This window comes from Dermacentor albipictus, unplaced genomic scaffold, assembly GCF_038994185.2.
Source record: "Dermacentor albipictus isolate Rhodes 1998 colony unplaced genomic scaffold, USDA_Dalb.pri_finalv2 scaffold_16, whole genome shotgun sequence".
NCBI lineage: Eukaryota > Metazoa > Arthropoda > Arachnida > Ixodida > Ixodidae > Dermacentor > Dermacentor albipictus.
The window spans coordinates 10,816,764-10,830,820 of record NW_027225570.1 but is presented as its reverse complement, the minus strand read 5'-3'; positions in this window follow the sequence as shown (position 1 = coordinate 10,830,820).

The following is a 14,057-nucleotide window of genomic DNA, read 5'->3' as shown; positions in this document are numbered from 1 at the left end:
TGCTGCTGCTGCTGCTGCTGCTGCTGCTGCTGCTGCTGCTGCTGCTGCTGCTGCTGCTGCTGCTGCTGCTGCTGCTGCTGCTGCTGCTGCTGCTGCTGCTGCTGCTGCTGCTGCTGCTGCTGCTGCTGCTGCTGCTGCTGCTGCTGCTGCTGCTGCTGCTGCTGCTGCTGCTGCTGCTGCTGCTGCTGCTGCTGCTGCTGCTGCTGCTGCTGCTGCTGCTGCTGCTGCTGCTGCTGCTGCTGCTGCTGCTGCTGCTGCTGCTGCTGCTGCTGCTGCTGCTGCTGCTGCTGCTGCTGCTGCTGCTGCTGCTGCTGCTGCTGCTGCTGCTGCTGCTGCTGCTGCTGCTGCTGCTGCTGCTGCTGCTGCTGCTGCTGCTGCTGCTGCTGCTGCTGCTGCTGCTGCTGCTGCTGCTGCTGCTGCTGCTGCTGCTGCTGCTGCTGCTGCTGCTGCTGCTGCTGCTGCTGCTGCTGCTGCTGCTGCTGCTGCTGCTGCTGCTGCTGCTGCTGCTGCTGCTGCTGCTGCTGCTGCTGCTGCTGCTGCTGCTGCTGCTGCTGCTGCTGCTGCTGCTGCTGCTGCTGCTGCTGCTGCTGCTGCTGCTGCTGCTGCTGCTGCTGCTGCTGCTGCTGCTGCTGCTGCTGCTGCTGCTGCTGCTGCTGCTGCTGCTGCTGCTGCTGCTGCTGCTGCTGCTGCTGCTGCTGCTGCTGCTGCTGCTGCTGCTGCTGCTGCTGCTGCTGCTGCTGCTGCTGCTGCTGCTGCTGCTGCTGCTGCTGCTGCTGCTGCTGCTGCTGCTGCTGCTGCTGCTGCTGCTGCTGCTGCTGCTGCTGCTGCTGCTGCTGCTGCTGCTGCTGCTGCTGCTGCTGCTGCTGCTGCTGCTGCTGCTGCTGCTGCTGCTGCTGCTGCTGCTGCTGCTGCTGCTGCTGCTGCTGCTGCTGCTGCTGCTGCTGCTGCTGCTGCTGCTGCTGCTGCTGCTGCTGCTGCTGCTGCTGCTGCTGCTGCTGCTGCTGCTGCTGCTGCTGCTGCTGCTGCTGCTGCTGCTGCTGCTGCTGCTGCTGCTGCTGCTGCTGCTGCTGCTGCTGCTGCTGCTGCTGCTGCTGCTGCTGCTGCTGCTGCTGCTGCTGCTGCTGCTGCTGCTGCTGCTGCTGCTGCTGCTGCTGCTGCTGCTGCTGCTGCTGCTGCTGCTGCTGCTGCTGCTGCTGCTGCTGCTGCTGCTGCTGCTGCTGCTGCTGCTGCTGCTGCTGCTGCTGCTGCTGCTGCTGCTGCTGCTGCTGCTGCTGCTGCTGCTGCTGCTGCTGCTGCTGCTGCTGCTGCTGCTGCTGCTGCTGCTGCTGCTGCTGCTGCTGCTGCTGCTGCTGCTGCTGCTGCTGCTAAACGAGCTGCCAGAGCAGAGGCCCAGCGCCGTCACCGTCAGAATCCAGAGGTGCGTGCCGCCGAAGCAGAAGCTTACCGTCGCCGCCGTCGAGATGATCCAGGAGTACGCGTCGCCGAAGCAGAGGCTAAGCGCCGCCGCCGAGAAGACCCTGCCGTTCGCACCGCCGAAGCGGAGGCTCATCGCCGCCGTCGAGAGCAACCAGCAGTAAGCGAGGCTGAAGCAGAAGCTCATCGCCGCCGCCGAGAAGACCCTGCAGTTGGCGCCGCCGAAGCGGGGGCTCATCGCCGCCGTCGAGAGCAACCAGCAGTAAGCGAGGCTGAAGCAGAAGCTCATCGCCGCCGCCGAGAAGACTCTGCCGTTCGCACCGCCGAAGCGGAGGCTCATCGCCGCCGTCGAGAGCAACCAGCAGTAAGCGAGGCTGAAGCAGAAGCTCATCGCCGTCGCAGAGAAGACTCTACCGTTCGCGCGGCCGAGGCCGAGGCCAAACGCAAACAAAGGCTCGCAAACAGTCAGGGTGCAACAAATGCTTTCCGGCGACAGTTTACAGACAATCCGTTTGGAAGTTTGTGTTCAGTGTGTGATCGGCTCTGGTTCCAAAATGACGTGAAACCGCTTCCGGATACGTGCCGTGAGAATCTCCGGTGTGCGTTTCCCAACTCGGACTTGTGTCAATTCAGACTGTGTTCTTCATGCATGCAATCTGTGCGGAAAGGTGACATTCCTCATTTTTCGACAACAAATGTTTACAAATATCCCTCGAGGCCAGCGTGAGAATCAAGCATTGGTGTACCAAGTCGAACATATATCAGTCTATTTCTCCGACCACAAAGCTTCCTTCATGACTGTCAAGAACTGTTAGTGGAGTCTTTGTTAAAGGAATACGTGTGAAAAATAAAAAAAAAAATTCTGTGATAGCGCATACATGTGTTGCTCGATTTCTTTGCCTCAATCTATCGAAAAGGTGAAACAGCTTATTTGCTGCGCTCAAATTTCGCATTAGGAAGTAACGTAATCGTCGGTAATTTTTTTATTGCGAGAGCAATACTGCTCGTACTTTCGCTCCATCGGTGGTCGTGGCGCCTCCTTACACAGCTGCGCGTCACGTGGCCATGTGACGTCATGCCAGACCGAGAGACGGGGCCCCAGCTCGCGGCATCGATGGTGGAGGCGAAGCCTTGCGCTCCAATGCTGCGGCGCTACCGAGAGAGGGCGCTCGCTGGTGTGACGTCATGCCAGACCGAGAGACGGGGCCCCAGCTCGCGGCATCGATGGTGGAGGCGAAGCCTTCCGCGCTGCTGCTGCGGCGCTACAGAGAGAGGGCGCTCGCTGGTGCGACGTCACGCTAGGAGGATAAATGGGGCTACAGCTCGACTCCTCGCAGTGGTCGGTGCGCTGCCTTGCGTTATGTTGGATGATGTATGGCCATAATTTTAGCAGAGGGCAACCATGTCCACACCATCAGCCGAACCGAGGCGCAGCCAAGGGTATTGCTTTCGCAATCATCCAGGCTTAACCAAGGTAAGCCTTCAGCCAATGTTTTAGATGCCGCTTACGGAAAAGGAGGTACCCTTGTACAAAGAATACAGACAGTTCAGTTCTGTTTCCATGGCGAAAAAATCTAATTCTAGGGTTCAACTCCCCAAATAAACATGAGCTATGAGGGACGTATTAGTGGTGGAGCCCGGATTAATTTGCACCACCCAGGCTTCTTCAACGAGCACATAAATTTTAGAGCATTTTTGCATTCGGCAACAGCCTCAGTGCGGCCTGGAATTGAACTGGAGAGCTGGTATTTCGCAGCAGTGTCATATCAATCGAGGTACCGCAGTGGATTCGTGCTTGTAGTAAGAGGCGCTGTCCACTGCACAATTTTCGGGAGGAGATGTTTACGAGACAACCAACTTTGCAATTAACAAAATAATGTTCTCTGGGACTACCTCATTCGCGGAATTCTGACGTCGGGATTACACTCCTGAAGTCAATGCACTAATCGAGGCATTCTATTCAACAAAACAACTTCCATCGTGGAGAACAGCTTGCATATTGTATCATCTAGAAAAGTGAGTTGAATGCAGTAAGTATCCGCTTTACCAAAACATTTCTTTTGCTGAGCCATGTGCGAAGCGATTCAAGTAATGCGTGGTTGCTACCAAAAAAAAAATTATTTTCACGCATCCGGGTAAGTTCACCAAACCACAGGTTTCGTTAAACCCTATTGCGAAAATTTGGACGTGAGTGTTGTTTGAAGGTGCTTATACTTGTTTTGTAGAATAAATAAGCTAAGACGCATACACGTTATTTTATAACTCGTTCATGCCTCATGCTGTACAAGGCAACGAAAATTTTAGAACAATAAGCTAGCGCTGTGAAATGGATTGCGGTTTCACAGCCAGCTGAAATGCAGATATAGTGACGTGGGCAACGTCATTAACGGAGGCGAAACACACCTACCCTTAAAGCGTCTACTGCGGATTGCGAAGTACCGGCTATCACCTGAGCTCATCGACCATTATAAACATAGCGAGAGTTACATGGTTAAACCGGCCACCCCATCTTCTTCCGTGGCTGAAGTATTCTTAAATATGAAATGGTCATTTGTGCGAGAAAGTACCGTTTTATTGCAGTCCCTTCTGTGTCACGTCAAACTTCGTAAAACGATCCGATGCCAAACGAAGGAAACGTTTAATCAATGGCAAACATTTCGTTTGCTCTAGAGTGAAGGCCTTGAGCTGCAGGAAGCGCAGACGTTCTTTTAAAGAGCGCCTTACCAAGTCGGATCAGAAATTTTAGTTTCATTTTGGGAAATGTAAATCAGCATGTAAGGAGCGTTTTAGTGTAATAATTTTTCAAATCGTTGCAATATTTTAGGAGCTAGTGAAAATTGAGATATCGTGCAATCATGCTGCCGGGAGGCGAGACTTACAGCCAGTATAAACACCGCTACAATTTGTCTCGGCCAGCCTCGGCAAATTACATTCCTTTCCTGCTTTTTCCCATACGAAGTGGGAGAACCGCGTCGCAATTACGTCACTATCCCCGCATGCCTTTTTTTTTCTCTTCTTTCATTGCCGCACGACGCACTTCCAGTAGTTGATCTGTGCGTGCTACCTTTGATGAAAAACGAGAGTCATGTGCCATAATCGGTGACGTTGCAGGTGGCGCAGCTGCAGGATAGGAGGTTATGCTCGTGGCGCCATGATCTTTCAGCAGGAAGCGGGGATCTCTTGCGAGGAAGTTCACGTGCTTACGTTTTAAGATTTCACGTACTGCGCCTCCATGCTTTGGTTTGATCCGTTTGCACACATCGCAGTACGCAGAGAATTGCACACAGGATCCAAGAGACAAACCATGTGATCTACGTAATTGGCTTGTCAATTTGCTACGGAGAAACCTGGGGATGTCCCTGCCAAAAATTTATGTCGCCGTTGCCTTGTACGTTACCCACTACTACGCGTTATGTTCGGTATTCCACTCGACAGTTTCGTAGCTCGCTTCGCATGTCCAATTATGTCGCAGTCACCCGTCCCCTCCTCGAGTGGCAAAGGATCTCAGGTGAAAGGCATCCTCGTCAAGCTCAAATTGGAGAGGCACTCACTTTCGCTGCCGATACTTGAATCCCTCGATCGAACGCTAGGCAAGCTCAAATCGACGACGCACTCCACATCGACGCCTATAAATGACTCAGCCGATCGACGAAACGTTCGCTTCGAGCAGCAGTGTGCCGACATTAACAGGCGTCGAAAGAAACAGCGACGCAACATCACCGTGTTCCCGTGTCTGTCTCCCGGTTCCCCGAGCAGCAGTGGTTCGGCGCTGAAGTCCTCCACCTCGAAGCAGCGGGCGTAGCGGAATGTTTCCGACGCGCCGCACTTCCTCAGCAGTAGTCGAGGGCGGGTGAGTTGTAGGAGTTGGCATTTCTGCGCGCCTGAGCAAACACGAACCACCCGCTTCGCGAGCTCGGAATTCCACGCAGTGTCACAGGATCCCGCAAGCCTGATCAAATTTGATGTAAACAGAATTCGGGTTTTATTTCTTAATTGTACCGATAACTTTGGCGTTTGGAAGAAACTAAAGGTGTCGAACCGAGTGGGCTAAAACCGCATCCTCTGCAGTACAGGGCGTAGCGCAGTGCCCCATTCTTGAGCTTAGAACTTAGTACTGAGCGGAATAACGCGCTTAGTGTTTTATTTAACAACAAAATGGTACCAATAGCGTAGGCAGTGTGGATAAAAAAGGTAGGCAAACTCAGCAACAAGCAAACAAAAAAGAAAAAAAAATATGTGACCTGGACAATATTTGAGATAAAAGGAGAAAAAAGAGTTAATATTCTAGCTTACAGCACAATAAGGTTGGCAGATGTTGTGGCAGCGGTGCCAACAAGGTATTTCGCATCCAGGAACAATGAACATCGATTGCTTGCAGAAAATATGCACAAAAAAAATAAGCATGTGTAAATATAATTCGTACGCAGGCACCCCCGTACGAGGCTTAAATTGTGCTTCAGGAGCTTGCCAAGCCCTCGTTTCCCGTGTGCTACACACACTATTAAATGAGAAATGACAATAAAAGCGAAACTTGTTGCCAGGCTATTTCATAAGTCTAGAGCTTACAAATACAAAGAAAAATTGCCTCAGGTTTTACAACGGTACACATGTGAATAAATTCTACGTGACTTCTTTCTGAAGCACGTTTCTACTGGCCAACCAAGAACTTGAGAATTTCCGCACACTTTCACGGTGCTGACTCACAGTGGAGCCACGAATCAGCATCACCCACATCGAGCTTGAGGCTAGGTACACCTAACCACAAAAATTCATCCCATGTTTCTGTGTACGATCACACTGCATTCATTGGTCACATTGCAGACTGAGCATTGGCGTTGCAATGCTCAGTCATGGCATTGAAATGCATTGGCGTTCCAGTTACTTGTGTGCTTCAGTGCATGAAACGACATTTTGGTATCAAATAACTGCAACGCCAACGCACTTTTCCGTAAACTTCGGGAATTTTTACCTCGAAACTCCTGTCATCTTGATAATTCGTTCCAAGTGGATCGCCTTGCGAACTACACGGCTATATTTTGAAAATTGCAACATGGGCCATAATCTAATTAGTTAAAAACGTATTTTGTGGATTTTTAATAATTACCCGATTTTGCATCTCAATTTTTTGTGCAAGTATTGTCCGTCGCTTCGAATAGACCAGCTCATATCTGCCACAAGCAACATTTAAAGATTTTTGAAAGTGTTTGCTGAAACACCCTGTGCCTGTATTGTTTGATTTTCTTTAGTTCTTTACCAACAATATTACATGCTGTTTCACTTTTTTTTTTCCGAAGAAGACGACGTTTTCGAACGCACATGTGCGAGCGCGTCGGCTCCCGTTTTTACAAACCTTTTGGACCAGATTTCTTGCCTCAACCCACAGGAACTGTGCATCAATCGACGCAGTTTACTCCACGTAACAGGCGGCTACCGAAATCTTACCGGTGGGTGGATGTTTTGGACTTTTCCGAGACTTTTCCACCGCCCGCCACGTTGGCGCGCAGCTACGCCTAACGAGCCAAACCATACGGGGCGGTCGGGCAGGCGTCGAGCCTAGACCCAACGCGTCGTCAAGCTAGGAAATGGCCTCCAACCCCAATAGCTCGGTTGTAGAAGGCATGGAAATCAATCCGGAGGAAGCGGAGTGCTCAGGCTGGATCGAAGTCGTGAGCAAGAAGAAGAAACTTGCCGAGCGGTGTGATCCTAACGCGCCCACGTCAGCAAAAGGAAGCGGTAATGGCGGCGCCCGCAATGCCGCACCGCAGAAGGTATTGAGACGAGTTGTGGAAGCTTCCAGAATCGCGAAGCTTCCAGAATCGCGAACCTTCCTAGGAATCATTTTAAGACCATTATAAGGTCTCGTGGAGGGCTGGATGTTAAGAAGACGGACCTTATTATTTTCAAGCGTGCGCTCGCCAAGGCGGCTTCCCTAACAGCGGAGCAGGTGTTCGACGACACGTTGCGCACGAACCCCTTCCAGAACATTCTCGTGGTTGCCACGCCGTTCGAGGCGAACGCGCGCGCCTACGCCAAGGTTCAGCAGATTTGTATGGGAAGTGTCGTCATAGAAGTGGCGGCCTACGTGGCTGCGTCGGACGACACATGTAAAGGAGTGATCCGCGGAATCAACGTGGACATCAGTGACGCAGAACTGACGGAGATGATCGTCAACCGGAGAAACCCCGGCGCTCTGGGGGTTCGAAGAATCAAGAAGACAACAACAGTGATCGTGTTGTTCGACGGACACAAGGTCCCCCTAAACGTCGTATGTGATGGTGTTCGCTAGCCTTGTTCCTTGTATCGCAGGCAAGTAGACGTTTGCTATGCGTGTGGAGAATTGGGCCACAGGTCCGACGTTTGCCCGAAGGGCGAAGACCAGAAAAAATGCCGCGGATGTGGCATGCTCACACCATCAGAGGATCATCAATGTGATCCCAAGTGCGCCATCTGTGGTGGAGCACACCAAACGGCAGACCGCAAGTGCAAACAGCGCTTCCAGGTGCCATACATCGTGCGCCAAAGACGGCGGCGCCGCAGGCGCGCACAGCACGCGCAGCCGGCGGCAGGACCGCGTGGCTTCGACACAGCTAGCGGCGGAGAAGCAATGGCGGGCGAGAAACCCTTCTACTCCCCCCACCGCAACATATCGGCATCGAGAGGACGCTCCCGCTCCCGATCCAGAGGGTGATCCAGCAGATCGCGTTCTCGCTCCAGAGGGCGCGACAATAGCAGCAGACGCTCCCTTTCGAGAGGACGATCGGGTTCCAGGGTCCGAATCCAGGAACCAATGTCCTGGGCAGACAAGGCCAGGATGAACATCTCAAGCGGCAAAAAGGTAACACAGGGCATCTCGCCGGAGCATAGAAGAGAGCAATCTGAGATTTTAATGCTTAAGAAGGAAAATGCAGAGCTAAAAGAGGCACTACGAAAGCTGAGGGCTGAGTTCGAGCTCTTCCGTAACTCGCGTGAACCCCGCGAAGTAGCCTTACCCATCCCAGTTCAACCTGAAGGGTCGAATAAGCGCAAAGCTATTTCTCCCCCTGCGACCACGGAAAGAGAGCCAATGCAAACTGACGAGTCCCCCGCTCAGGACTCTAAGCCAGAACCAAACATACTCGCGTCTTTGAAGGTAATTCAGGAATCGCTCACGCAAATGAGAGAGGCCTTAGCTGTTCAATCTAGCACTGTCGAACATATGGACAGTAACATCTCCCACCTGACACGTAGAGTTGGCATCCTCGAGTCTAAAATGAAAATGATAGACGCTAGCAAAATCAAAAGCATCTCCACTGGCACCACTGCAAAAGCTAAGAAAGTACAGCAGGATCCCGATCACACGAGTCCCCTGCAGGCCCTGCTAGCTCAATAGAAATCAAAATGGCAGGACAAACCGGAAACCTAATTATCTGGCAGTGGAATTGCGCCAGCTTCTTAAGGCGCAAGGCTGCTCTATTGCAGCTCATCAAAGGACAAGCGATAATGCCGCACGTCCTGCTCTTGCAAGAAACACTTAGTGAGACGGTAAATTTATCGGGCTACCGTTCGGTTGGCCAAAAAGGAGAAAATGGCAGAGGTATTGCCACATTCGTCAGGAAAGACACCTCTTTTCAGGAGCACGAAGTCAAAATTTGTAACTCGGATAAGAAATCCGGTCTTGAGGCACAGTTAATCGAAATCATCCCCCACGGAAAAATTTGACGAAAGATTTTCATTCTCAACCTGTACAGCTCTCCTTCCGCTCATAAGCATAATCTCCGCTCACTACTAAATAGGGTCGCAACCGCTGCGAAATCGCAGCCCTTAATAGTCGCAGGAGATTTCAACGCTCCCCACCCGGCTTGGGGTTATGTAACACGAAGAAAGGGGCCAACCTAGTTGCAGCGAGTACAGACCTAAACCTGACGCTGGTCTCGGACCCACGTTTCCCCACGAGGCTGGGAAACTCGGTCGCCAGAGACACGACCCCTGATCTCAGCTTCACTAGAAATGCTGTGGCCACGTGGCCCAACTTACAGGAGAACTTGGGGAGTGACCACTACATAATAGGACTCAGGATGGAAATAATAGCAGCTCCTCCCAAAACCTATAAATACACAGACTGGGACCTGTTTAGGAAAATAAGAGGTGAAGATGAGGCAGTATACGACACGTTCAGTGAACTGCTTGTACAGATACAAATGGATGTCGAGAAGGCCACCAAGGAAATAGTTACGGATTTCGATGCCCCAGGGATGGACGCAAGGTTAGCGCATCTCCTGGAAGCCAAGCGCTCTCTCCTCGAGAGATGGAAGTCACAAAGACTCAATCGCAGGCAACGGAAAAAGATCGCCGAGCTCAATAAACTCATTGAGGAGCATTGCTGAGAACTTAATAAACAGCAATGGAGAGACGCCTGCTCGGCAGCGGATGGAAAAATGCGCAAAGGAGGCAAATGGACCCTCTTCAAACATCTCTTAGACGATGGACAATCCAAATGTAATCAAAGACTAGTCATAGACCGAATAATTAATAAGGAAAAAATGGAAGGCATCTCAGAGGCCTTCATATTTCGGAAACTAGCGAACAAATACCTTCCCATTGGCCAAAGCCCAGATTCTCCCCTCCCTCAGTATGAGGGCGCGCCTGCCCCAGAGCTGGACGTCCCCTTCTCGGAAGCTGAGATCAGGGAAGTGCTGCACAATTTAAACGGAAGGTCTGCCCCAGGCCCCGCCGGAGTTACAAACCGGCTCTTAAGAAATTTGGACGACAAAGCAATTCAAGCTTTAGTGAAGGAGATAAATGAGGTATGGGAGGAAGGCGTTGTACCGGAGAGTTGGAAGAAGGCCACAGTGGTCTTAATCCCCAAGCCAGGTAAATCACCCAGCTTGGAGAACCTTCGTCCTATCTCCCTTACTTCTTGCATTACCAAAGTAGCGGAACATGCAGTGCATAACAGGATATCGAGACATATTGAGCGCAACGAACTATTCCCGTACAATATGGTTGGTTTCAGGCCCATGCTTTCAACGCAGGATGTCATGCTCCTGCTCAAAACACAGATAATCGACTCTCAAAGCAAAGATGTAAAAGGCGTCCTCACACTGGATCTATCCAAGGCATTCGATACAATTGCACATGACTATATCCTTCAGGAGATATCGGCCTTGAACTTAGGAGTTAAATTATTCTCCTTCCTTGCATCCTTCCTCGAGAGCAGGACGGCGGCCATAAAGTTGAGGCAATCAGTCTCGGAATATTTCACACTCGGAAACAGGGGTACTCTCCAAGGGGCAGTTATCTCACCCCTTCTGTTTAATATAGCAATGTGCAAGTTGTCGGAAAGCCTTGCAGCAATTCCTTACGTAGGTCATGCATTATATGCTGACGATATTACAATCTGGTGTCCTGGAGGATCGGAGGCTACGGTCGAACAAGCTCTACAGGAGGCCCTGGATGTTACGGAGTCTTTCTTGAAAGGTACGGGACTGGCACTCTCGCCTGGAAAGTCGGAACTCCTGCTGTACAGACAGGCTAGACGAGGTGCTAGGGGACTCACCCCACTCGATCAGGTGCCAATTAGCGTTCATACCAGAGATGGGCACACCATCCCGAGAGTAGACTCTATCAAAATACTAGGGCTTTCAATAAACTCAAAGGGATGCAACGCTAAGACTATAGCCCAACTCACCACGAAAACTCAAAACATTATTAGAATAATTATGAGAGTGTCCAACAAGAAAGGTGGCATAGGCGAGGATATAATCCTTAGGGCTCACCATGCTTTCCTCATCAGCCATGTCATTTACATCGTCGCGGCCCTCAATAGGACGAAAACAGAAATGGATAAATTAGACACGCTTATGCGCAAAAGTATCAAAAGGGTGATCGGCGTGCCAATCACGGCTAGCACAGAGAAACTAATGACATTGGGAGTACACAACACAACTTCGGAATTAATAGAAGCACAAAGATCAGCACAAATTATTAGATTATCAAACTCCAAAGCAGGCAGAAGACTTCTGGATGCGGCAGGCCTCCGTCCTAGCTACAATCAGGAAAATATCACGCAACTTGATATTCAGACAAGGAACGCCTTTATTGTAGACCCTTTTCCAAGAAATGTCCACCCCCAACACAATAAAGGTCGAAGGTTAGCGAGGGCTAGAACTTTCTTAAAGAACATATCCGGGACGGAGACCTTTGTTGACGCGGCGCGACACGCCAGTGCCAACAAGTTCTCCGTAGCCATAGTCAATGACAGGGGCGAACTCCTCTCGGCAGCCTCACTGAAAACCTCCTCGGTCGATGTGGCGGAACAGGCTGCTATAGCTCTCGGATTACTTGGCTCAAAATGCACTACGGTGTACACGGACTCCCGAGCAGCCGTTAGAGCGTTCGCATCGGGATTGATAGCCAAAGAAGCAGCCAGGATTCTAAACGGCAAACACCCCTCTGACATTGTTCACCACATGGTCTGGTTCCCAGCTCACATGGGACCAGACGTATTACCGGGTCACCTGAACCCCAATCAGATAGCCCACGACCGTGCGCGAGGTTTCGTATGCCGCGACGGGATGGCGTCTCGGGTGAGTTCGGGAGAGCTCGTCCACAGCGATGCACTGGTTACTTATCATGAAATAACCTCTCATTACAGAGGGAATAGGCAGAGTTTTCCTTTCCCCCATCATAAGCTCAACAGGCCACAAGCTAGCACGCTTCGCATGCTCCAGACGGGGTCCTACCCCTCCAGGGGCTTTTTGAACAAGCTCCACCCTGACATCGATCCACTCTGCCCAGATTGCGGCACTGAATTTAGCTCATTAAATCACATGCTCTGGCAGTGCCCTGTCTTACAGGATTTTAATACAGAAGAAGACTGGACGAAGGCCATCACAGACCCGAGACAGGACGTCCAGCTCCTGGCTGTCCAGAGGGCCCATGAACGAGCGGAGAGGCATGGCCTCTCTGTTCCGACATGGCACTTGCCAGAGGCTGTGTAGGGACCTGCAGGCCCCCGCTTAGCTCCTCAGGACCCCAATAAAGTCATTTGCTGCTGCTGCTGTTTCACTTTCGGCCATGCAGGTTTTCTCAGGAACTCTGGTAGCATCTCTAAGCCAATATTGCGGTCAATATACTGATTTGCTTGCGTGCCTTTATGAGCATACTTCGAATGAAAAAAGGAGTATTGGACGCGTGCAGCGGCTTCTCATTCAGCGTGCTATGGTTATTCTGTGATAGAGGAATAAAATCTGAACTCACAATTGCATATCTTATGAATCCTGTTATTGTTCACAAGGTCGGCCATCATGTAATTTCCCCTGGCACGCATCCCAAATTCGGTCCAGTGGATAATAATTACATGGCGAGATCTTGTGAAACAACTCTTATTGACAACGCTTATTCACGCTTCGGGGCGTCTTTACTGCTTTACGTGCTGCTGCTTTTCACGTCGTAGCAAAGTTTTTTTATAGTCATGTGGTACTAAAAAAATATTGCGTTCATGAAAACTGCATTTAATAATTTAAAGGTTATACTGATAACGTATGGGATGGTACACAAATGCTGTTCCCAAACGGGCAAAGATTGATCTGGAGCAAATTCGACATTTTAATACTTGCCATTCTTTTTCTCGGCGATTTCATTAAAAAAATTACCCGGTATAACCTAGTTGCACCCATTTTCAAAAACTCAATATCTAGGCGTTGGGGACCTGACACTCATGACTGGCATAGGCGTAACAGCGAAATACTGTCGCTGTGATGGATAATTGCAAACGGCCCTTTTATGAATATGGTCCTTGATGTACAGGCTTATAGCATGTTCAGAAAGAAAGCCCAAGTAAGGATGCAGGAAACTGTTATACGAAACAAATTACCGCCAAATCTTACCTGGTCGCATTCGTACTTTCCAAATAAATTGAGGTTCTTCGGCAAAGCATATTTGCAGAGCTGTATCTATTGTACTCTCCCAGAACGGCCGTGGTTGCTTAGTGGCTATGGTGATGGGCTGCTAAGCACGGGGTCGCGGGATCGAACCCCGGCCATGGCGGCCACATATAGATGGGGGCGAAATGCGAAAACACCCGTGTACTTATCATGGTTTTGGCACGTAGAAACCCATAATTTAAGTGCCCTCCCGGAAAATGGAAAAAGAAAGGCATCAGCAAAAGTATGGCCCCATTGGAACCGAGGTGGTCAAGGACGCGGTGATAGCTGCAAGTTATAAGGTTACATTGGTTTTTATGCATTCAGTTGCATGTTAACGAACCCCATGCGGTCAAAATGAATCCCGAATCCCCCACTACGGCGTGCCTAATAATCAGATCGTGGTTTTGGCACGTGAAGCACCATTATTTAACGTATTTTGCAATGAAAAAAAAATGGACTTTTCATTTAATTCTTTGGTCAGAGAAACACAAAACACGCCACGTGCATTTTTACGGCTGCGCAACTAGAAGGCAAAGTACGTTCAGTGGTCAGCGTGAGAGAAGCGCCCGGTCTCTTACACTTTCGCAATAGACCTTTACGTACATACACCAGCATATAACTTCGCAATCGTAATAACGTCGATATTCGTCGTAAGATGGCTTCTGCTGGAAGTTTTTCGTATTCGAGTAATCTTTCTCTTTTCTTTCTAACCATACAGAAGCAAGCTATTCTAGCATT